At 41.4% G+C, this 26,145-nt stretch overlaps 1 protein-coding gene and 1 pseudogene across 4 annotated transcripts in view; both read right to left on the bottom strand.

Moving 5' to 3' along the window:
* The window catches only part of CHCHD6 (coiled-coil-helix-coiled-coil-helix domain containing 6), a 341,446-nt gene that overhangs the window by 258,612 nt on the left and 56,689 nt on the right, over nt 1–26,145 (bottom strand). The gene's annotated exons all lie outside the window — the stretch shown is intronic.
* On the bottom strand, nt 11,632–11,782 carry LOC140705058 (U1 spliceosomal RNA; annotated as a pseudogene).

A 26,145-nucleotide genomic window follows, 5' to 3' on the forward strand; every position in this document is an offset into this window, starting at 1 on the left:
TCACTTTCTAAATATACATGATAAAAAGCAAAACCCACTTAAAGAATCAACACTTTGATGTTCCATTTTCTCTCTTGTGCTGCCATATCTTCCACACACAAACAACTCTTTGCCTTAAGACACTAAGCTTTGCCTCTTAATTAGAAACCTCCTCATATTGTCAAAAATGCCTTCTGTCCCCTTATACCTTATTGAATCAGTCCCTGACAACTTCCAACATAGCACTAGACTTTGCCCCTCCCATCCAGTTTCATCTCCCCGTCACTAATTTTACGTGTTCAGAACTGTGAAGCACAAAATTAGACATTTTGAATTAAGAGACGGGGGATGGTGCTTGGCAGGAGAGAAGAAAGAAAGAAAATAAGGGAACCTTATTAAATCAACATTAGCACTAAGAGAATGACTTCAGAAAAAAAAGTTATTATAAAACATTACTTGTTTCTGTAATGCACTTTTAATACCGGCAGAAAGGAGAGAAGTGGACTTGTGGGTTCAGTCACTAGGCCCAGGGCACCATCAAAATCCTTTCCTGTACAAATTCCTCCTGTCAGAAGGGTTTGTTTTGACTCTACAAGTGGAGCAATTGCAAATCTCTGAATACAATTCAAAGGAAATTCTGCTCCAGTTCGAAATCACAGCAGTCTTATTTGTATAATATGCAAATACACATATTATGCAAATCAGGCGCATTCATAATTTTTCAACCCATATGTTTCATCCTTGGCAAAATTTGTACAGTTAGCACTAATCAGAGACAAGCAATACAGTATAAGGATTAAATTTCTGGATTCAGAATAGTCTCTGCTCAGTCACAAAACTTACTCTATTTTCTTAGACCAGTTGGTATCTTTCAGCCAAGTACACCTTACATCGTTTTTCTGAAGTTAAGTGAAGACAGGAGAACAATACAAAGTTGCCTTACACATTGCTGGCACATTTAAGCAAAAACAACATTTTGTCATGTGTTGAGGGTTTTGGTGATATTTTTCTGGGAACGTTGTCATTCTTATCAGTTTCTACTAATGGCAAAAAAAAGCTGTATAGAGCCATATGAATATCACAGCAATCCCCCACAAGTGACATACTACCTTCTGATTTACAAGAATTTTTTTTAAAATGAGATCATTTTGAAACCCCTCATTTTGAAACCATCATTCATAACTAGCATAAGAGGCAAGAGAAGCACATGAACAGGAAGATTGGTTGTGCTTATTCTGAACCCAATCATAGGGAAATAGTAGTACAGAGGATTCTCTTTAAAAAACCACAACTCAATGATTGTGGAGCCTCGTAGTGCAATGTACTGCAGCTCACGACCAAGGGTTCAATCCCAGGTAGCCAAGGTTGACTCAGCCTTCTGTCCTTCCGAGGTTGGTAAAATGAGTACCCAGCTTGCTATGGGGCTGCCAATGTGTAGCCTGCATAATTAACTTGTAAGTCGCCCAGAGAGTGTTTAAAGCACTATGGGGCAGTATACAAGCAGCATGATTTGCTTTTGTTTTATCTTCACCTTTTGACATACAGCTGACAGAGCACAGCAGGCAGGCATAGAAACACTCAGAACTGTTCTATATGTTATGATTTCATGGGGTTGCTCCAGCCCCTCTGTCATATTACTTTGAATTTCCTGAGTGTATGAGAGACATAGGCCAATCAGATTATGGATCTAGCTACAAACCTCCAGGGAAGCCCTTAGCCTTGGTTCCCACCAGCCTTAGCCTTGCTTTGACTATATTGTGCTTCCAGGAACTCCAAAACCCATAAGGGTATCACTTTACTTTCACCCCAGCCCAGGGAGGTAAAACTGCTACCACTACGCATGCACAAACTGAAAAACCCCAGAATGTAGTCAAGAGGAAAAGTTGGATTTGTTACCAAATCTCAAACTCAATAAACTGGCCTTTAAGTGGAGAAAAAGCTCCATTTTATTAAAGTCTTCAAAAAGCAAAAAAGTTCAAAAAGGAGCCAAAAAAGGCAAAATCTAAGTTAAGGCAAGTTTGAAAAAAAGAGGTCACATATAAAAACAATAAAGCTATCTTTATTATCCAGTACTTACTTAACAGCATTGGGGACACAATAATTTCTAACCACAAGCAGAGTGCAATGCTACCAAGCAAGGCAGAATAATGGTAGATCAAAACATCCTGCCATGAAGGTTCCTAGGTACACCAAAAGTAACTTCTTTAGCTCCTTTATGTGCAATAGCTAAAATCTTGTTGCTTCGTGTAGTAAATCACACTAGAGTAGGCCCACTGAATCAATAGAGATTTGATGATTTTTAACTTTTCCTTAAGTTCCATTGATTCAAATGGGCATACTCTGTGACTTACTATGCTAAACAGAGATGGGGGATTTGTATTTGTCTCCCCTCACAACCCGGCATCCACGTACAGCGTATAGCGTGGCATGTGGTGCCATCATTCTTTTTTCCGTGCCAACTGCGGAAGTAGCCCGGCTGGGCTTCCATGCTTTCATGCACTGCAGATCAATCAGCAGTTGTGCAAAGAGGCCTGTCATCCTGCCCTGTCGTTGGATTGACCAGCGGCACAGGGAGGCACAGAAACCCCAGCCAGGCTACTTCCGCAATTGGCACGGAGAGAACAATGGCAGCACGCACCACACTGTAAGCTGTAGGTGGACAGCCAGTTGAGGGGGAGGGTTTAATCAGGCTGGCCAACTGTGATAGTGGGCTTCGTACAGTGGTGCCTCGCATAGCGAGGTTAATCCGTTCCGGATTAACCTTCGCTATGCTGAAGCATCGTTGAACGGGGCAGGGATTTCAATTGGAACGCATTAAACATGGTTTAATGCGTTCCAAATGAGCCAAATACTCACCGTTCAACGAAGCTTTCTAATGGCCGGCAGCCATTTTCGCGCCCTCGCCTCGCTTAACGAGGGCGCGAAAACGCTGCGCACAGCCATTTTAGGCCATTTCCCGGCTTCCGGCGGCCATTTTGGCCGCCGAACAGCTGATCGGCGGGGGTCATTTTGCGAAGATCGGTAAGCGAAACGCTTACCGGTCTTCACAAAGCGAATTTTTCCCTATAGGAAAAACGTTGTGCGATCGCATTAGCGATCCGAAAAAACGGATCGCTATGCGATTTAATCGTTATACGGTGCGCTCGTTAAGCGAGGCACCACTGTATTTGTCTCCCTCAGAAGATGAATACAAATCCCCCATCTCTAATGCTAAAGCAAAGCAACAGGATGTTGGCCTAAAAATTCCTAGCATGTTCCTTTCTAATAACTAGAGATCGGGGTATTCATATTCGTATACGAATACCCCACACAAGTGGACATAATGAGGGGCTGGCCCCCTGAGGCCAGACTGTCCACTCTTTCTTCCACTGCTGCCGCAGGCTCCATGCTCCCTTTCTATCACTCCAGAGCTCACGGTCGACTAGCCACTCCTAGCAGGAGGTGGGATGACGAGCCTCCCTGCCAGGTCAAAGAGTGGCTAGTCGACTGCGAGTTCCAGTGCAACATGAAGGGAGCCCGTAGCCCGTGATGCAGCGGAAGAATGAACGGACAGTCTGGCCCCAGAGGGCCAGACCCTCATTATGTCCACCTGTGCGGGGGAATTCATATACGAATACCCAATCTCTACTAACAACCAATCGACCTTTATTCTTTCCAGAAACTTCAAAAAGACAATTACATTTTCCAGCCCTACCCCACCACAGCTGAGAGCATTTTCTTAATGAGAATGGCACAAGACTTAGCCTTTCAAATATGTCCTTGAAGGTTCTCTTTCCATGGGATAGGAAAGCATGTTCTTCTACTTCTGCAAACAAAACTCTAACAGAACCAAACAGAAAGCATTTCCACAGGCTCACACAAGCCTCACTAAAGATGGAGTCCACCTCCCATGTTCCCCAGATTCTTCACAATATATAGGCAATGTATTCCAGAAACTAGAAGCCCAACTACACCATCAAATACTTTGGGACTCACTTCATTTAGAAAATAAGTGATTTTGAATTAATTTTTCCTGTCCACATGACACAAAGGCTAAATTGAATCTGTCTAGCCTTTTTGGCTTGCAAATTGGCTATTTTCATTCCTGGATGGAGGCTACTGCTTTTTTCTTGCCAGAAAGATTCAAAAGTTTTTTTTCCCTGTGCAGATGCTAGAATGACTTGTCTGTAGAAAAGGAAGGGGGAAGAGTGGAAGGAGAAGTGCCAGCCAGGAGAAAAGAGAGTAGTGTAAGAAGTGTAGTGGACAAAAAGAGGGGAGAATGCATGCACATATACACACAAGGTGCAAAGCCTCTCCTCCCCTAAGCTGCTGCTTATTTTTTAAAAAAATTCCTTCCCTCACAGTCCTGTTTAGTCATTGATTTATTGACAGCTTAAGAACTCTTCTCTCTCTGGAAAGATAAGCTACCTAGTGATTAAACTGCAGTACTACAGTCAAGACTCTACTCACAACCTGAATTCAATCCCAGTGGCTTCAGGTAGCTGGCTCAAGGTTGACTTAGCCTTCCATTCTTCTGAGGACAGTAAATTGAATACCCAGCTCAGTGGGGATGGGGGCAATGTGTAGACTGCATAATTAAACTGTATATGTTTTAAGTACTGTGGGGTAGTCTATAAGCAACACTTTCCTTTTAAGGCAGTTCCTCTGAACTGCACCACCTACAGATGCTTCAAATAGAACTGCAAGTAGAAGGCTCCCCCTCCCCGTTTCTATGACCATTTATATCAGAGACAACCAAATGTCCCAATGCAACTTTACAGCAAGAGAAGGTGAGTTAATTCACATTTCCCTCACTATGTAGTCACAGTCTACATGAAGTATGGCAACTGTACACTTGTCTTGGTGGACTGCGGAAAACCTCTGAGAGGTTTCTCTTTGAAATGAGATGCAGATCTTTTGGATGTTATCACTGGCATGTCCTCTATCTTCCTCAAAAGGCAAATTGCATATTAAGATCTTGATTGCTCTGAAGTCTTGAACAAAAACTACTTCTTCATCAACTGTATAAATAAACAGTCCTGTGAGTAACCTGAGGGCTTGAGCATTGACCAATTTAAAAAACCCACCAATGACCTTATTTACATACTACAGGCACACAATGTGTTTGGCTTGGTCCAGAGGTCAACAGTAGCATGAGAAATAATTGACTATGCTTCTTTAAATTCATCAGATTGCCTCATATCTACATACAATTAAGGTATGTACATACAAAACTAAGCACTGAATACTGTTTGTGCAGTGGAGGTACAAATGGACTGGATGGTAGACAGGTTTAAGAGCAAATAAATAATATTCTGAGTATGAAGTAAAAAGAATCCATTGATATGTATAATTTCACAGGTTTCCGCTTTCCACCCTATTTGCCAAGCTCATGCAACCACAGAACTCAATGCTCTCTATATAAAGGTCTTAAGCGTAAGTCAAAAGATCCTACCTTAAAATGGTCAGCATGCCTCTGAAGGCCTGACACATTACTGACGGAAAGAGTTGGGAGAAGGAACTATCTGTCTTTGAGTCCATAAAGCTGAAATGTCAGGCAGACAAAAGAACTGGACTGTTCACCTAACAAAGCACTACAATTTCATTGCTAATACAGTCTTCAGAGCTCTATGAACTACATATGAAGGTCTAAAACGATAATTAATTTAGAAGTCATAAAATGAACTAAGCATCTGTGCTCCTTGAGGAGATGAATCTACACCCAAAATGAGAATTGCCTTCTCTCATTCAGCAATATTACCTTCCTTGGGATCCATAACTTTCTTCCGATCTTTTCTCACATTTGCCAATACCATATCCAAATGTTCTTGAGTTAAAAAATACAACTTTTTCTTACGGATAAACAGGATATATGGTTACTATATGGACATCTTCCTAACACAAAGTCATCATCATTATCTCCTCCATGGACACAGGCCTTGTTGAGATGGAAGGGGCTGCATGCTTTAGTGAAGTTGAGAGCTATGCTGGTGGTAGTATTGTTACCTGAAGGGTCTCTCAAGCCAGACAGTCTTCTCAGCTGAGAAGCCAAACCAACTATGTCCACCAAACCATCAATTATATTGAGAGGAAATAAACAGAAACCCATACCAGATCGGTCATCACCCACATCAACAAGGACCATGTCAGATGCTATAGCCCCTGGACATCTGGTGACAAATAGGCTACAAGGCTCAGCAGATCCTGTTGAGGAACCAGGACAGGCTGCTGCAAATATACAGGAACAACACATAAATAAAACTTGGACTCTTGCAGAGAATTGATAACAGACTTCACCATCCCCTCAACTTCAGTTGTCTGCATCTGCCCAACACTCATCTAACCTGTTCTGAAAAGTTTCTGTAGCTGTACATAATGTTGTATGAATATCAAAATTATGCAGTCTATGATACAGACAGGTTTGGCTCCCAAGTTTATGAAACATGTTACTAAGAAGTGGCTTCCATACCCTTTTCTGCAAAAGGGCGCTCATGAAGTGAAAGCAATACTCTTGCTGACCTTTAGATTCAGCACTCTGGCTGATTTCTCCCAGGAAGCACTACAGCCCCAAAATAAAGACCTACAATGCCACATCCTTGGAGACTAGGCAGGGTTCCAAGTAAGCAAAATGTGTGAGTCTGTGGGCTGGAACATCTTATATGTGTTGTAGTCCTTTGTTGTTGTTTAGTCGTTTAGTCGTGTCCGACTCTTTATGACCCCACGGACTAGAGCACGCCAGGCGCTCCTGTAGTCCTTCTCGAACAATTTGTTCCTTGACCTTTCGAAGCAAGATATTAAAGTTAGTGAGTATGTGTTTGTATGAGAAACAGGACCTTTGGGAGAAAGGACGACCTGGGTTTTTTTTTAACAGACAAAGAAATGCCAGTAAAGATATAATTGCTGCTGCTTCCACAAGAAGGGGATTTCATCTATGATATGTTACTTCCAGATAGTCTAAAGAAGGTGAGGAAAAGGAAAAGAACACACACACACACACACACCGCACAATAAACCCCCAGGAGGGGGACAAAAAAAAACGTTGGCTCGCCTTTTCTGCAGCAGGTGCAAGGAAAGCTTTGTGCCAGGGGGATCCTCTCTACATTAAGGTTCCCCCCCCCTCACTGGGTACCAACAACGTCCTTCCACTCCTGGCCCATCTTCAAAGTCTTTTCTTCTCCCTACCTTTAACCCCCCCCCCCCAAGCCTGTTTGAAGTTGTGGTGAAGGAGTCAGTGGCAGAAGCAGAAAGAGGGTGAGCAGAAGCAGCATCAATGGTCCCTTCATATCAGGGACAGGAATGGTGACAGCCTATTTATACAATTGTGAAGCAGGTATTGCAGGTCACTTGGCTATTATAAAAGGGGGTTGCAACTCAAAAAAGGATGGGAACCACAGGTCTATAGATATTATTCACCTGTATAACTCAGTTTCAGGGAAACTAATAATTCATAACACTGGCTACTACAGTAACCAGTGTAACAGATATGATTCAAGCAGACTATCACCCTCATCACTCTTCTTAAGAATCACAAGGATTCGACTAGAGTAGGTCACTTCCTAAGGAATCAACTTCCTAAAACTATGGGATGCAGCAGCAGTAGCATCTCTCTCTCAGGCTTACATCTTTGCTGTTAGTTAAACACTGCATAAGATCTCAGAAAGGGAAGATGATGCTTCCCATCACAGTAAAAAGCCTTTTGCTATCAGTAGATATATTTCTGCACACCTCTAACTGTGAGACTGGATGACAAGAAAAAAAATGTAACAAGCGAATGTGATTCATTTAAGATAGTAATAATACGAAATTAGTGAGTGCTATCCAATCCCTCTAGGTAGCATGTCTGTGGTTGGCAACAAGGTCAATGAAGGAAGTTTGAATTGAGAAGAAGAGAAGGAGTCTTAAGAAGGATACAGATAAGATGGAGAAAATGATTTTTAAAAGATGGCAGCAAGTGGAGATCTCATCATGCTAAGTCTTCCTTTTCTTACTTACATTTTGCTGGTATCCCTTATTCTGTTTAGTTCTTCAGGCAGCAAATCAAGAATTAATGTTCATGAGATCGGATGAGTGACATAATTGCAATTTTAAAAGGGCAATTAATCATCAGCTGTGCTGCTGGCTGCCTTGTCAGTCTGAGATATTCGTTCATTCTATGAACACTGACACATACAGACTCACATGCAAAGGCTCAAGAGCAGAGCAGACAAGACAGCTCCACAATAGGATTCTATTGACATGACCTGGTATTCTAAAAATAAGAAAAATACAAAGTGTTCTTTGCCAGCTTCAGCCTTTTCTCCATCCACTGTCCTTTCGCCTACCACAAGGCAAAAATTGTAATATTGATGAATTACTGACCTAGTTGTGCAAATAAATTCACAACAGTTATGAGCTCACTAAATATTTTATTAGCCTCACCACACACATCTGCAATTTGCAATGTCTTCATACGTGTTACACATTACAGATCACAAGTGGTAAGCCTGCTGTTTGCAAAGACGGGGGGATTCCCTTCAGGTAGCCAAGCTGATCTGCAGGGGCACAGACAGATACGGCAAGCCATCCAAGGTGAATCCTCACCCCCCCCCTACTGTCTTTGCAGACAGCAAGGCTTCCCTTGTCTGTCTATGTCCCCATAAACTGATCCACAGAGGCACAAACAGATAGGACAAGCTACAAGAAGGAAATACCCCCCGCTGTCTTTGTAGAAGGGGATTCCCTTCGGGCAGGCAGGCTTGCTTACCCTGTCTATGCCACTGCAGATCAACTTGCAGGGGTATAGACAGACAGTGAAAGCCACCTGAAGGGAATCACCATCTTTGTCTTTAAAAACAAGGGCGTGGGTTTCCCTTCAGGCAGCCTAGCCTTCCCTCTCTGCCTATGCCCCCAAGGAACAGGTGATCTCCAGGGAAGTATGCAGAGAGGGGAGGTTAAATTGACAAATATGGAAGTACGAATATCTGACAAATCAGCAATATTCAATTAATATAGCAGTTAGTTATTATATTTGTCCCCATGTCTATTCTAGACTATATTACCAGTAAGTGGTGCCCCATTTTATTCTCAGTGGTGGTAGTAACAACATTCATCTTAGAAACATCCCTTTCCCTTCATGGTCCACATTATGTTTTTAACTAGAGTGTATCTTTTTAACGAACAGAATTTATAAGTAAGCCCTATTGATTAATTGGGACCAGAATTTTGATCTAACCTGTTTCATTAAGAAGAGAATCTCAATGAGTATTTTAAAGGCAATATTCACTGAGAAAGACTAAAAATACCTTAGCATTATGAATTTAGCTTGTGCAGTAAGCATAGATTTTTGCATTTAGACACCACATTTTGCACATAAACTGCACCAAGATTATTATTCTATGGCTGGGGGGAGGGGTTGAATCCCAGCTACCATCACTATTGTCTGGAGACAGATGATAGCTTTTTCACAGATGTGATGGCAGTTCTTCAAAACAATCACAGCTTGCGGTATGTTCATCTAGTTCTACTCAAAAGGTTGTGTATTATTTCAAAAACTTATTCAACCAGTGATTATAGTGAGATTCAAACTGTGTGTGTCTGCCCCTGTGTCTCTGACCACCTATCTATCCATATCCATACCCACACCCACCAAAGGAAAATAAGCCACTCCCAAATCACTTGCAGCTCAGGCAAATTACATCCCAATTGAACTCAAGTTCTGCAGACAGCTAATAACGACCAGCAAATAAAAGCAAGAAGGGAAGTGAGCCGCCTAGAGTGGTCCTGAGTTGGCTAGATAGGCGGGATATTAAATAAATAAATAAATAAATAAATAAATAAATAAATAAATAAATAAATAAATAAATAAATAAATAAATAAATAAATAAATAAAGGTGGTTCTGAAGTAAGAAATCTTTGAAGTCATTTCATCCTCATTTCACTCAATAATTTTCAACATTTTTCTTTTCTGTAACTATAAATGCTGGAGCTCTAGATACGTTCTACTCACACTCAGAATATGGATTTTGGGGCAGGGAACTAATAACTTCTCTTTGCCTACCATAATCAAGCATCAAACAATATTTCCTTCTCATACAAACCCACCCACTTCCATAAGATCAAAACTTGCACAGATTAACCACCTACTACAAGCACTGGTCTCAATCATGAACTACAATATTTGTAAGTAACAAAAAAACAAGTACCATGATTATACCAGAAAGGGAATGTTAGATTCAACCTACCTCCTCAGCAGCCAGAGTTGCTGCTAACTGAGAAGCATCAACCTGGCCTGCTATGCATGTTCTAAAATGAAGAAACCAGCTATTACTTCCAGAGCTACATAAACCCCTGCTGCAGGATGTGTGGCTCAGAAGATTAAGGAAAGGAACTGCAACATCGCTGTGGACTATGTTACCTCTCTGTATAGGCAAAGAGCCCCCAAGCAAGAGGGAGTAAGAGGGAGAGCTGAAGTTGCACACATAGGAAAGGGTTCAAAAGGGAACCACAGAGAGCTACTTTGAGCACAACACATTGTGGAAAAAACAGTAGATAAAGTGTGACAGACTAAAAAGCGCACAACTGATGAGGCAGAATAATAAGCCAATTTGTTCCTTCCCCTCAAAGTATTTACCCACCATGAGGGAAGCCCTGAATAACCTCCTCTCCTTTCCCAGGCAACATACCGATAAAAGTTTAATCAACATTCAATAACAGTATTTGCTAACAGTATTAGCAAAATGGAGACTCCCAAGACCATGCCACCGAATTTTCATTTCCTGAACGAGTGCCTCAACAAGGAATGGGGGCAGGCAGTAAGGGAACAATGTTCTCTCTGCTAATGGTTGTTAACATGCTCTTCCATCCTGGTATGCAACTGCATCAGACAAAATGTGTTTTCATTTCTTTATTTAAATATTTATAACCTGCCCTTCTGGACCAAGTCCACTCAAGATTATGAAAATAAAACAATAAAAATGAAAATCCAATACTAGGTATGGAGCAGAGGGAGGGTGAAGGAAGAAAATATCAGGAGAGGCAGGTTCATCTTTGCATTATTTCTTCAAGTTCTGCCCCACAAAGATTTGGAAATTACTCTAATTTGTTGACCTCCAAGTGATCATAGAGATGCTGCTCTCAGATGGAGTAACTTGAACTGACAGCTGTGGTAAATGTCAGGGTTAGCTGTTGGCCAGCCAGTCTGGGAGTTTTAAAGAATAAAACCAAACAAAAATTCAGCACAGTCCTCTAAAGTGAAAAAAAAGCAAAAACAAATCCCAGCAACAGATTATCACCTAATGCACGTCCTTCATATCCATCCTCTTCGTTGGATGCGCTACCACAGGGTACTATAGAATTTGGTAGAAATGTTTGAGAAATAACCTACCATATTTTTTGCTCCATAAGACACACTTTCCCCCCAAATAGTGGGGGAGAAAGTATGTGCATTTATGGAGCGAATACAGTAAAAAAGGGTTCAACCACCACCACCCAGAAGCCTCCCACTGCCATGCTGGGAGGCCTCTGAACTAGCACCAGAGACTGCTTGCTGTTTGGACCCCACCATTTTGCACTGCTGGCTTTCCAGGATCTGCTTCCGGGAGCCCACCTGGAAAACCAGCAAGGCCAACAGGCCTATGGCAGCAGGCAGTGAAAACAGCCAAGGACCAAAGGGGAAAGAGTGATTCTAGAAAGACCAGGGGAAACCACACAGTCCCCCACTTAGGCAGTTGATTTTCCCACATTTGGGGAAATCACAGGGGTCAGCACATCCAAAGTGCAATAGATGAGCCTCACCCTGGGAAAACCACTTTGATGATCATGGTATCTCCTCTGCCAGGTATGAGTTGGAATGGCCCCTGAACCTCCTGCCCCTTTCTGTGCCCTGTCCCCCAAAGGCATGGTGACCCCCCGGCTGCACCTCCTGATCAGAAGAGGGCTGCACAGCCCCAGTCCCGAAAGAGGCCAAGAGAGCTCCTCAGTGTTTTGGGGTGCCCCACAGGACCCCCATCAGGGGCTGGATGTTCCTCCCACAATCCTCCAGTGCACAGATATTAGCATACTTAATATGCGGGGAAGGCAGGGAAAGCAGGGAAATTCAAACTTTCGGTTAGTGAATAGGCTGCTTGTCTGCTTCCTTGCTAGTCCAAGCGGTTAGAGAGCTGGGAGAGAGAGCTGGACTGCCTGGTACTGTCATTTTAAAATGTAAAATTTAGTTTAAAAGCTGTTTGTTTGGGGTTAGGTGCTCCATTTGAGTTGACTCCTGCTTGTGTAGAAACATGCATACAAGTACTTGCTTTAAAAGCTGCCTGGGAAGCCATTCAGACCAGCGCCAATCAGCTGTTAGGTGGGGAGAGGGGAGGGGAAAGGAGCAGGAGCAGGAGCGAAGAAGAGCACAAAATGGCTGCCGGCTGCCAGCTGGCTTTTAGCTGTTTGGGGCTCTTTTTTGGCTGTTCTGGGGTCTACCAAGGCACTGTGAAGAGCCAGGCTCAGTCTACAGTACCTGGTAAGTGACTTTCTTTTAAGTTTTTTTAAAGTTTCTGACCTCCCCCCCCCCATAAAAATGCATTAATTAATTTTCAATGCATTTCTATGGGAAATTTGGATTCAACTTGCAAACTTTTCAACTAGTTCTGGGCATCTAATAGAGAATGTATTTCCAAAGGGTGTTGCAGCAAGGAAACTAACTGTGCCTCGTGACTTCTAACTGGATTACAGTATCTGCTTCCTGATTTCAGTTACTATAGTTTGTATTCAGTTTTTTTGGCTCGTCAAGAACATTGTTCATGGCTTTGTATGGCCTAATCTGTTGTGCCTTGCATGCTATAAATGTTCAATTATGTCAGAAAATGGAGATTTGGTCTTATGCTGAGCATGTGCTATTGCTGGTGAATGGGATCAGGTTAAGCTTTGTGTTGCTGTTCTTTTGCATAACCTAAAGTAAATAAGGAAAACCAGCTGTTAAATAGTTTAATTCTATTATTTATCCTCCACACAACTAAGAGACCTCTCAATGAAGTGACAAATCAGACAAACCATTTCTAACTTAATATAGGCTTGAGCTGTAGCTAGGCAGAGTTGCACAACAATCTCATCTGTCATTGAGACATTTCTATAAGCATGGGGAGGAGGTGGATGAAAGGAAAAGTAAAATATAGGATAGGTAGAGTGGTATAGGCCTTATCACTGGCTGATAATGGTCTATATGTACTTGAATTAAATTTATGGTACACAAATTTATGGTACATAAACTAGAGTACACAAAGCTTTAAGTCTCTCCATTTTTAATGACAGTGGTAATGGTTCTTAATGCCACTGTTGACTGCTGTTAACTTTACATGGTTCAAATGTTATTCTGTTATAGTTTATTAAAGATTTTATTACACTATTTGGTTCAGAATATATTTTCCCTGTTTTCCTCCTCTAAAAATTAGGTGCGTCTTAAGGTCAGGTGCATCTTACAAAGCAAAAAATATGGTATTTGACAATCTAAAAATGTCTTACAAGAAACTCAAAGGTTCACTACTTCTGATGACTATTTTAGGAATAGAAAAAACTCAGAAACTTTAAGGTTATGGTAAAAAAATCGTAGAGGGAGAAAAATGCATGTGATAGAAGAGAACACCATATAGGAAGTATAGGATGTATGTCTTCTATTCTAAATTAATAGACTCATGGAAACAACATACCCTCTAATTTTCAGTCCCTCTCGGCAGGGCTCCGCCTCTCACGTGAGCAACTCACCTCCCTGCACTCAGAGTTCCATCACGACCAGAACCAAAGGATTTGAATGTGATCCCTGCGCAGAGGAGGAACCCTGCGCCCAGCTTAGAGGGAACCTTGCACGTAACCTTTGTTCAGTTTTTCGCTACTACTAGTTTCACCTCAGAGATATTTATTTTTAATGAAGACGCTTCTATACTTATTCCCACTAACCAAGTCTTTCTTTTGGTGGTGGAACATACAAGCCTAAGATGAACTATAACCTACATTTACAATGGAAAGAGGCAGCCTTTTTGATATTATAACTGCACAAGAGTACAGTGATGTTATTGTGCTGGCAGACAAAATCAACGCTCTACACGGCAATTCTAAAAATCAGGGCAGCCTGAACTAAAAATTATGAGTTTGAAACTGGACTTCAGAATTTTTGAGTATGTCTGTGAGGATAAAGGAAAATTGTTATAAAATAACATGAAGATGGTATTTAGCACCAATAAAATTGAACTGCATGGATTAAAAATATTCTATATCATGTTGGAAATATGGCCAAGTTATGGGTACTTATTTTCATATGAGGTAAAAATGTGATTTTGTTTTGAAACTCTGTAAGATTTTTAAGGAAATTACTAAAATACAATGCATTAAGATGGAAGTATTTGCAAAAATTGCATTTTTGTCTATTTTTGAGAATGATCAATGGGGATGAACAAAAAAAGGATTAATAACAAGTTCACTTATGCAGAAAAGCTAATTATAGCCAAAAAAAGAAAGTTAAATATACAGTGGTGCTCTGATTTATGAACACCCTGACCTACGAACAAATTGACATACGAGCAGCTCCGGCCGCAAAATTTTGCTTTGGCTTGCAGCCGGAGCTTTGATCTACGAACAAAAAAAGGCAGGGGAAAGGGGCGGGAAATTCAAAAAAACTAACTGTTGGTGGTGAAGAGGCTGCTTCTTTGTAGCTCTTTTGCCGCAACGGTTAGCGAAAGGGATGTGGTGGCGGTGGTGGGGGTCCAGCCAGGAGTCGGGGACCCATCCCAGCCGGGCTCTGGCTCCTGGCTGGACTCCCGGCCAGATCCTGGCCCGGGCGGCTGACCATGGCTGGGAGGCTTGAGAGGAGGCTTCATGGGGAGGTAAGTGTGCTGCTTTTTACTGTTTGGGGTGGCTTTTGCAGGGTGGGATTGGGCTGGTGGGTTTATTTTTGGGGTTATTTTTATTTTGTTTTGTTTTTTGCAGCCCCAGGAGCTTGCAGAGTTTTATTTTTATTTCGGGGGGTATTTTTTTCTTCGGCCGGAACGGATTAATGGGTTTTCAATGCATTCCTATGGGAAATTGTGCTTTGACTTATGACCATTTTGACTTTCGAATGCCATTCCAATGCAAATTTGGTTGGTAAGTCAAGGTAGCACTTGCAACCAAATAAGTAAATGGTATAAAAAATTGAGGAATTTACCTTTTAATGACAAGCTCAGATGCGAGATTAAATTTTTAAAAGTTTGTTCAAAATGAATAGATTTCATGTCATATGGGGAGACTTTATAGAGCATGTTTTTGTGAAAGAAAAAAGCTAGGCATTGGCACGAGAAACATGGCAGATTTGGAAGGTTCGAGGGGTTTGGAATAAATAACTAAATGGTTATCACTCAAAAGTTCCCAGTTGAGGGGGAGCACAGAATGTTAGTAATAAGGATAATTGGATATAAGAGGCTTTATTTATTTATTTATTTATTTATTTATTTATTTATTTATTTATTTATTTATTTATTTATTTATTTATTTATTTATTTATTTATTTATTTATTTATTTATTTATTTAATTTTTACTCCACTATGCTGGAGGTTTACAACATGAGAAAACAACAATCAAACAGCAAAGACATAATTGACTACATAACTAAAACTTCAAAATAATCATAAAATAGAAGTAGAATAAATTTTAAAATACGTTATAAAAGACATAAAACCTCTCAAATGGCAGTAATCAATCACTTGTACTAACAGTATATTGTTATGTTTGTAGTTACTAATGTTATTTTCTTTTGTACTTTTTTGTTATATTAAAAATTTAAAAAGAGAAAAAAATAAACTTGACTTCAAATCAGCATCAAATCTGGAGAAAAATCAGTCCCTCTGCTCTTGCTCTGCAGCCAAATTTAGGGAAGTTTAGGTAAAGGGTTTCTGAGTTACAATTTTTTTTAAAAGTAAAGCTGTTTTTATCCACCCTGGTGCAGAAACAAGTGACTTTTAAATGTCCTCAGATTTAAACTGATCAAATAAATTGAAAATAACAACCCAGCTTATCTTAAAATTTATGCCAACTTAAGACCTGGCTCTTTAGGCAGGCTTTCCCTCCTGTCATCACTTGATTATTTTTATTTTCCCCATATTGAACCATATTACTATTGATACTTTTTATTTTATTATACTGTTTTTATTCAATTTTTGTTAGCCACCCAGAGTAGACTTCTGTCTAGATGGGTGGGGTATAAATTAAATTAAAGTAAATTAAATTAATTAAAAGAGAATGGCAGGTCCAACCTGCTTTAAAAAATTGGAAGTAATCTAGGCTGCAGGGGCTGAAATCCTGATCCTCTAAAAAGGTCTTTCAAAAGAGGAAGACAGTTACCATATTTTTCCGTTCATAACACACCCCCAATCTTGCATCTTGAGCCTACAGGTTCCACCTCCAAGGAGTTGTATTCCAATTGGTTTGTTCAGGATCAGCTGATGTCAGTTCCACAAGGCTCGCAATTGGATGAAGCTAAGTCTCCTGACTGTAGGTAACTAAGTCTCACAGCTGAAGCAAGACTGTTTCGAGAGGCAAGGTATGTGCCGTTTTGTTTTCTCTTCAACTATCTCAGCTTACTTCTGTGTAAAAGATGCCCCTTAATTTTTGGGGTAATGATTTTAGGAAAAAGTAGCATCTTACAGATGGAAAAATATGGTACTTGCTGATAAGCATGTCCGGAAGAGGCTTTCAAGCAAGTACAATCAAAAGTAGATACATTGAAGCTTTGTGAGCCATGAAGGGAGATGTTTGGAGAGCAGTTAAAGGTCACAGAAACAGTCAAAAGGTAAGTTTCCATTGAAGAGTAAAAAAAAAATGGGTGTTCTTTAAAGAAAGCAAAGTGACTGGCCTTCAGAATGGGTCCTTTTGCCACATACCTCTAAGCACACAATTTTGTAAGGCATATTCAAAGTATTTCTGTATTACAAAAGCCCAAATTGTGTTTGTCCCAACCTTGAGTGCTTTCAGTAAACATTCTCTCAGGATTTCTGAGACTAGGCTTCTGACACAAGTCTCCAAAGGGGAAATCTGAACTTTTGATTTTGTCAGTCAGGACCCAATTAGCTGACTCTCAAGAGGATAATTTTTTACTGCTTCCGGCACAAACAGGCATTGGTACTGGCAAAATGATTCTCTGTATGGTTGCAATTTTAAAAAAGATATTTAAAATAGAAACATCATCATCATCATCACCATGTGCTATCATGTCAATTCTGACTTATGGTGCCCCTTTTCGGGGTTTTCTAGATAAGTACAAAGAAGCTGTTTACCATTCCCTTCTTCTAGGGTCATCCTGAGACCATGCAGCTTGCCAAAGGCCACACAAGCTGGCTCTTCTCCAGGGATGCACAGTAGGGAATCAAACTTCCTACCTTTGGCCCTGCAGCCAAATACCTATCCCACTGAGCTATCCAGCCAGCTATAATTTTACTCTCCAAAATAACTGAAAGAAATTCACATTTTGGGAAATTATTTCAAAGCAAATCCACTTTTTTCTAATTTACTCATCCATTTGTGATATCCAGGGCTTTAAAAAGTTTAGAGTGTCTCACAAGCCGGTCAAAAATTTCACCAGTCAGTATGACTGGACTATAGCCTTGCAATTTATTGGGACTGGGTATCACTGATTTATACCCTCAGACTTAGGTTGCTTGGGTGTGCCTCTGGGGTCATGAAGCTTTTTTTTTCTTTTGAATGTCTCCAGCAAAAATAAAACTGAAAGCAAAAGTGCCCAGCCTCTTAAGGAGCCACAGCTCCCTCCCACCCCTGGATGTGTCCTCGTTCGGCTGAAATTGAGAGCAGGGAATCTCCATATTCTCCAGCATGGGACTACTCTACATTCTCCTACAGAGCTATATCTCTATGTACCGCTCGAACTCTCTTCTTGGGAGAAGATGGCAGTTTTCCTTTTGCAATTGGAGGGGGAATGGGAGGACTGCAGGATTTGAGGAGGGAGGGAGGGGAGGAGGCAGGAGGGAGGGAGCTGTGACTTGTCAAGCAGCATTTTTCACTCATCACAGACAAGTGAACAAGTCAAGCCCTGGTGACATCGTATCAAGTAGTCAAACCTCTAATCCTGCTGACATAACTTTTGAATATTACTCACACTTGTTGAAAAACAGCTCTGACAATTGCTTTGTGTTTGGGTAAGAAATGATTAACTGATGAAAAACTGAGTCTCGTTCTGGAATTATCCCTCGTATGGTGTCACTTTCTGAATGGTAGTGAGCACAAGAGGATTTCTTGTAGACCATCTTAACTGCTCTCATTGCTATTGTCAATATTCAGTAGCCCTTTGCAATGTAAAGCTTCGCATCCTTTTTCCCACTGGCAAAGTGGACATAATACTGTGTAGCAATATAAGGCCATTACTTGGAATTTTGAAGCATTACTGAAACACAATATCCCACATTCATAAACTGGAGGTTATTTGAAGAACTGAAATTTTTATAAACAAGTACTGACAACACTTGGAACTCGGCATGCACACACAAATATAAGACAATATATAACGCAATAGGATTTGAGCCAGTATAATATATGCAATTTATAGTGTAATGTTACCCGGAAAAAAAGGTATATCAGAAAACATCTTACCACTGCTTTTTGTACCACCAGCAGTTTCCAAATACTCTTCAAAGGCAACCCCATGTCGAGCTCACTACAGTAAATTAACTGGAAAATGAACAAAGCATGAACCTCTATGGCCATTTCTGCCATCTCCAAAAAGCGCAGCTGGCACACTAGCTGAAGCTGGGCAAAAGCACTGCTGGCCACAGCAGATAAGTGGACATCCTGAAGCACTCTCAAACTGCAAAACTAATCCTTCAAGTAAGTGCAAACCCAAAATAGTTGATTAACCCTATTAAGATATACTGACTAGTAGTACAAGATACTACACTGCACATGAAAAAAGGAAATTGCAGACAAACAGGGAGAGAATGCCTGCATTCCATTCTGCAGCTCCAAAACACTGCAGCACACAGGGCTAGTACTCATAGTACAGCCCTTGCCCTGAGCAATGGAATATTTCTGAGCAAAGTTTATAACACACTATCCAAGCAATTCAATGTGTATGAATTTCACAGGTTCTGTCCCAATTATCGATACTTAAAGAAGTTTGGGTATCAGATGCATGACTGAAGTTCCCAGTGAAAGAATGTGGAAACATTCTGAGTCATAGTCTGTGGAAAAACGCTTTCAGATCTCCGAGGACTCTTACATAAGACATTGTGAAAATATGGCCCTAATATACAATATATGACTAAGCTATGTAATTCAACACAGATTTGTTGTTGTTGTTTAGTCATTAAGTTGTTTCTGACTCTTCGTGACCCCATGGACCAGAGCATGGCAGGGCCTCCTGTCTTCCACTGCCTCCCAGAGTTTGGTCAAATTCATGTTGGTAGCTTCGATGACACTGTCCAACCATCTTGTCCTCTGTCGTCCCCTTCTCTTGCCTTCACACTTTCGCAACATCAGGGTCTTTTCCAGGGAGTCTTCTCTTCTCATGAGATGGCCAAAGTATTGGAGCCTCAGATTCACGATCTGCCCTTCCAGTGAGCACTCAGGGTTAATTTCCTTCAAAACGGATAGGTTTGTTCTCCTTGCAGTCCAGTGGACTCTCAAGAGTCCCCTCCAGCACCACAATTCCAAAGCATCAATTCTTCGGCGGCCCAGCTCTCACTTCCATATATCGCTACTGGAAAAACCACAGCTTTGATTATGCGGACCTTTGTCGGCAAGGTAAGGTCTCTGCTTTTTAGGATGCTGTCGAGGTTTGTCATCGCTTTCCTCCCAAGAAGCAAGTGTCTTATAATTTCGTGGCTTCTATCACCATCTGCAGTGATCATGGAGCCCGAGAAAGTAAAATCTGTCACTGCCTCCAGATCTTCCCCTTTTATTTGCCAGGAGGTGATGGGACCAGTAGCCACGATCTTAATTTTTTTTTTCATGTTGAGCTTCAGGCTATTTTTTTGCGCTCTCCTCTTTCACTCTCATTAAGAGGTTCTTTAATTCCTCCTCACTTTCTGCCATCAGAGTGGTATCATCTGCATATCTGAGGTTGTTGAGATGTCTTCCGGCAATCTTAATTCCGGTTTGGGATTCATCCAGTCCAGCCTTTCGCATGATGCATTCTGCATATAAGTTAAATAAGCAGGGAGACAATATACTGTACAGCCTTGTACTCCTTTCCCAATTTTGAACACATCAGTTGTTCCATATAATTGATTAGCATGACAAAGAACATATTAAGGCTTATAAATATTTGGGCGTCGTCTTTCAATATACAGGGCCCATGTTAACAATGTGGTACAAGCAGCACAAAAATCTAGCCTTGCTATACTAAAATTCTTCTATTCAAAGGGAGGTCAGTACATTCCAGCTCCACTAAGATTGTTTCAGGCCAAATCCCTTAGTCAGCTCTTGTATGGGGCACAATTGGGCCCCTATTCTTCATTTATCCAGTTAGAATCTAAATTCGTGAGGGCTATCTTACAAGTTCCAAGAGGGGTAACCAATGCAGCCCTTAGGCTTGAAGTGGGCTACCTGAAGGTTGAAGCTAGAGCTTGGCTGGCTATTTTTAACTTTTGGCTAAAACTAACCTTTCAACCAATTGGGCTGACTTCACTGGTATTACAGGATAACCATCAGTCACCTTGGAAGAGAGCAATATACCATAAAATCAACAGATACGGCTATTCAGTAGAAAGTAACCAACAAATGGGATATGTTAAGGCCAAGAGTAATCTTAGGCAATGTGTTATTGAGACAGAAAGGCAGCAGGACCTTGGTATTATCAGAAATAGGTTTATACTTGACAACACAGTGCTGCCACCCAAACTAGCTAAATATCTCTACTTACCCATAACACCTAAACAATGCAAAGCTCTTACTCTGGCCCTCTTCAATGCACTTTCGTCAGCAGTCCAGGAAGGGAAGTATAACAACACTCCTTACCCTCAGTTTATGCCCCTGTAACTCTGGTGAGATCAAATCTATCTCCCATGTGTTACTTCACTGTGCATTTTATTCTGAGAAGTACTTGTTAACCCTTACATAAGGGCATTTCCTGGATGATCAGAGGCACATTACACACTGTTTTTGCTGACCCTGGCAGATATACTGGGCTAAACCAAACTTCAGATATGCTGGAAAAAGTAGCTAAATTCTGTGCTGCTGCAATCAAAATCCGTAAAGGAAAGTGCAGTTATAATATTTGTAAATTGGTATATACCAATTTGATATAATTATCACACAGGCTCTATGAACTTCAAAATAACAATTCTGTCATCCTATGCAAGCCGCAATAGCCCACAGATAAGGCCTATGATAGGAAGGCAGGAGATATTTAGTAAGATGTATGAATGTAGTTTTATATATATATGTATATAGGTGTTTTTAGTGTTTTTAGATTTTAGATTGATTTTATGTCTCCTAATTTAAATAATGTTCCTTACTTTTGCTGGTCAAAGACTGTAATAAAACATTTATTGTTGTTGTTCCATATCCAGTTCTAACTGGATGTTTTTCTGGGACTCTCCGGCTTTCTCCATAATCCAGCACATGTTAGCAATTTGGTCTCTAGTTCCTATGCCCCTTTGAAATCTAGTTTGTACTTCGGGGAGTTCTCGGTCCACATACTGCTGAAGCCTACCTTGGAGGATTTTGAGCATAATCTTGCTAGCGTGTGAAATAAGTGCAATTGTACGGTCGTTGGAGCATTCTTTGGCACTGGGATGCAGACTGATCTTTTCTAATCCTCTGGCCACTGCTGAGTTTTCCAAACTTGTTAGCATATTGAGCATAGCACCTACACAGCATCATCTTTTAAGATTTTAAATAGTTCAACTGGAATCCCATCACCTCCACTGGCCTTGTTGTTAGCCATGCTTTCTAAGGCCTACTTGACCACTCTCCAGGATGTCTGCCTCAAGGTGTCATGAGTTCAGCTGAAGAAGATCTGGAATCTGAGGGGTTAATTACAGTTGAGAAGAATGCTGTGCAATCAGAATCACAAGCAGCTGAATCACAACCAGATTCTCCTCCCCCAGTAGCCAGAGTGAGGGAGAAGCTTCGGCAAGGACTCATGACGCAAAGATCTGAAGCCCTCATGAATGCTTCCCAAAGGAACATCAGGTTGACCAGCCCTGAGTTTTAGCAGGATGAGGTGTTTAGATGACTGCTGTTGGTATAAAATCTGCACCCAGACGCTTGCAAGCTTGTGGAAGCAATGTCAATTCCCTGGCTCAAATCCAAGCTCCTGCTCATCTTGGACCTTGTTTTCTGGACCCTTGGCTTTGGACTCTCACTTCTGACTACAGTTTGTGTTTTGGCTTTGGCATACTGGTATCTGTTTTGCATCTAGTGGACTTCTGATATTGGACTGGTTTATTGGACTTTTGCCTGTTAAAATCCCCGGAAATGTGACACAAGGTCAGCAACCACACCATCTGGGTTGTCCAGGACATCCAGATCTTTCTGCTATAATTCCTCTGTGTATTCTTGAGAACAAACCTATCCATTTTGAAGGAAATTAACCCTGAGTGCTCATTGGAAGGACAGATCCAGAAGCTAAGGCTCCAGTACTTTGGCCATCTCATGAGAAGAGAAGTCTCCCTAGAAAAGACCCTGATGTTAAGAAAGTTTGAGGGCAAGAGAAGGGGACAACAGAAGACAAGATTGTTGGACAGTGTCATCGAAGCTACGAACATAAATTTCACCCAACTCTGGGAGGCAGTGGAAGACATGAGGGCCCGGAGTGCTCTGGTCCATGGAGTCACGAAGAGTCGGACACGACTTAACGACTAAACAACAACATTCTTGCCACCTCTTCTTGATGTCTTCTGCTTCTGTTAGGTCCCTACCATTTTTGTCCTTTATCATATACATGTTTGCACAAAAGTTTCCTTTAATATCTCCAGTTTTCTTGAACAGATCTCTGGTTTTTCCCTTTCTATTATTTTCTTCTATACCTTTACACTGTTCATTTAAGAAGGCCCTCTTGTCTCTCCTTGCTATTCTTTGGAACTCAGCATTCAATTTTCTGTAACTTTCTCTGTCTCCCTTGCATTTGGTTTCCCTTCCCTTCTCTGCTATTTGTAAGGCAGGGTTGGACAACCACTGCGTTTTCTTGCATTTCTTTTTCTTTGGGATAGTTTTTGTTGCTGCCTCCTGTAAAATGTTATGAGCCTCCATCCATAGTTCTTCAGGCACTCTGTCCACTAAATCTAGTTCCTTAAATCTGTTCTTCGCTTCCACTGAGAATTCATAAGGGATTTCATTTAGATTATACTTGACTAAAAGGTAAAGGTTAAGGTTCCCCTTGACAATTTTTGTCCAGTCGTGTTTGACTCTAGGGGGCGGTGCTCATCCCCGTTTCCAAGCCATAGAGCCAGCGTTTTGTCCGAAGACTATCTTCCGTGGTCACATGGCCAGTGCGACTTAGACACAGAACGCTGTTACCTTCCCACTGAGGTGGTCCCTATTTATCTACTTGCATGCTTTCGAACCGCTAGGTTGGTGGGAGCTGGGACAAGCGACGGGTGCTCACTCAGTCGCGTGGATTCGATCTTCCGACTGCTGGTCGTCTGACCCTGAAGCATAGGCTTCTGCGGTTTAGCCCACAGCGCCACCACGTCCCCCTATATTTGACTAGCCCAGTGGTTTTTCCTACTTTCTTCAGTTTAAGCATGGGTTTTGCTATAAGAAGCTTACGATCAGAGCCACAATCAGCTCCAGGTCTTGTTTCTGATGACTGTATAGAGCTTCTTCATCTTTGGCTGCAGAGAACATAATCAGTCTGATTTCGGTATTGTCCATCTGGTATTGTCCATATGTAGAGTCGCCTCTTGTGATGTTAGAAAAGAGAGTTTGTGATGACCAGCTTGTTCTCTTGACAAAACTCTATTAGCCTTTGCCCTGCTTCGTTTTGAACTCCAAGGCCAAACTTACCTGTTCCATTTATCTCTTGGTTCCCTACTTTAGCATTCCAATCCCCTATAAGGACAAGAACATCTTTCTTTGGTGTCAGTTCATTTTTGAGATTGTATCCCAGTACAGCTTTTCCCACTCCTTTGTTGACTATGAGGGCTACTCCATTTCTTCTACGGGATTCTTGCCCACACTAGTAGATATGGTAATAGTCTGAATTGAATTTGCCCATTCCCATCCATTTCAGTTCACTGACGCCCAATATGTCAATGTTTATTCTTGCCATCTCCTGTTTGACCATATCCAGCTTACCAAGGTTCACAGATCTTACATTCCACGTTCCTATGCAGTATTTTTCTTCCCAGCATCAGACTTTCCTTTCACTTCCAAAGCAAAGCAAAGCAAAGCGTGCTGCTTATATACCGCCCCATAGCGCTTCAAGCACTCTCTGGGCGGTTTACAATTTAATTATGCAGGCTACACATTGCCCCCCCAGCAAGCTGGGTACTCATTTTACTGACCTCGGAAGGATAGAAGGCTGAGTCAACCTCGAGCCGGCTACCTGGGATTTGAACCCCAGGTCGTGAGCACAGTTTTAGCTGCAGTACAGCGATTTAACCACTGCGCCACGAGGCTCACTAATGTGTGTGTCCACAGCTGACCATCCTTTTGGCTTTGGCCCAACCACTTCATTAGCTCTCGAGTTACTTGTCCTTGTCCTCCACTCTTCCTCAGTAGCATGTTGGATGCCTTCCGACTTGAGGGCTCATCTTCCAGTGTCATATCTTTTAGCCTTTTGCTTCTGTCCATGGAGTTTTCTTGGCAAAGATACTGGAGTCGCTTGCCAGTTCCTGCTCCAGGTGGATCGCATTTAGTCAGAACTCTCCACTATGACCTGTCTGTCTTGGGTGTCCCTGCACAGCATAGCCCATAGCTTCTCTGAATTACTCAAACCCCTCCACCAAGACAATTGTCGTAGATCACAAGCTAAATATGAGCCAACAGTGTCATGTGGCAACAAAAAAGGCTAATGCTATTTTAGGCTGCATTCATAGAAGCATAGTTTCCAAATCCCATGATCTGCTAGTCCCCTTCTAATCAGCACTGGTTAGGCCTCACCTTGAGTACTGTGTCCAGTTCTGGAAGCCACACCTCAAGAAGGATGCTAGCAAATTGGAACAAGTTCAGAGGAGGGTGACAAGGATGATCAGGGGGCTGGAAACCAAGTCAGAATTGGGCATGTTTAGCCTTGAGAAAAGAAGACTGAAGGGTGATATGATAGCACTTTTCAAATATTTGAAAGGCTGTCATACAGAGGAGAGGCAAGATCTATTCTTGATCATTCCAGAGTGCAGGACACGCAACAATGGGCTCAAATTAAAAGAAGCCAGATTTCAGTTGAATATCAGGAATATCAGAAAAAAACTTCCTGTCAGAGCAGTAAAACAGTGACACCAGTTAACTCGGGAGTTGGTGAGTGCTCCAACAGTGGAGGCATTCAAGAAAAACTTAATCACCTGGCAGATATGCTTTGATTGTATTCTTGCATTGAGTAGGAGGTTGGACTTGATGGCCTTGTAGGCCCCTTGCAACTTCACTTTTCTATGATTCTAAGCAGGTTGCACCTGTTCAGTTTCTCTTAGCACCATATGCACCCTCAGTTTTCTAGGAGACAGACTACAGCTTTACATATATAAATGCTGCATAGAAAATTGATCACATTTTTAGTGCTGAGGGTGGAATCAGCAGGTATGATTCCGTTCATCCTCTCCATTCATTTAATCATCCACACATGACTTGTATAAACCTTTTAATAGGATATCTAATGAATCTTCAGGGTGCATGAATGTAGTCAGGTCAAGAATAATCCTCATACTTTCCAACTGGTCTTGAAGGTCAGAAGGCAGGGACGCATCCTCAAGGACTTTGCTGTGCTTCATTAACAAGAAAACAGAGCAACATCTACAGTTTTTATTTAATTTATATCCCATGCTGCATTCCTGAAGATCCTCCAACTTGATTAGCACTGTGAAAACAAAATCCTCTAAAAACATAAAACCCTATGACTAGAGAGCAAGAGCTTAAATCCTGGGTAATAAAACCTCTTCCAATGTTCCAAACAATACCTTGCAAAAAGAAAATGTGGGGTAGAGGTGCTTCCTACTAGCTTACCTCTCCTGATCATTACATTCTCCAGCATTCCTTTGGAATTAGCAAAGTGGGGGTAAAAAATCAGTCTCATTATTCTTCTATTCTTCGTATT

The sequence above is a fragment of the Pogona vitticeps genome, chromosome 2, assembly GCF_051106095.1.
Source record: "Pogona vitticeps strain Pit_001003342236 chromosome 2, PviZW2.1, whole genome shotgun sequence".
Lineage (NCBI taxonomy): Eukaryota > Metazoa > Chordata > Lepidosauria > Squamata > Agamidae > Pogona > Pogona vitticeps.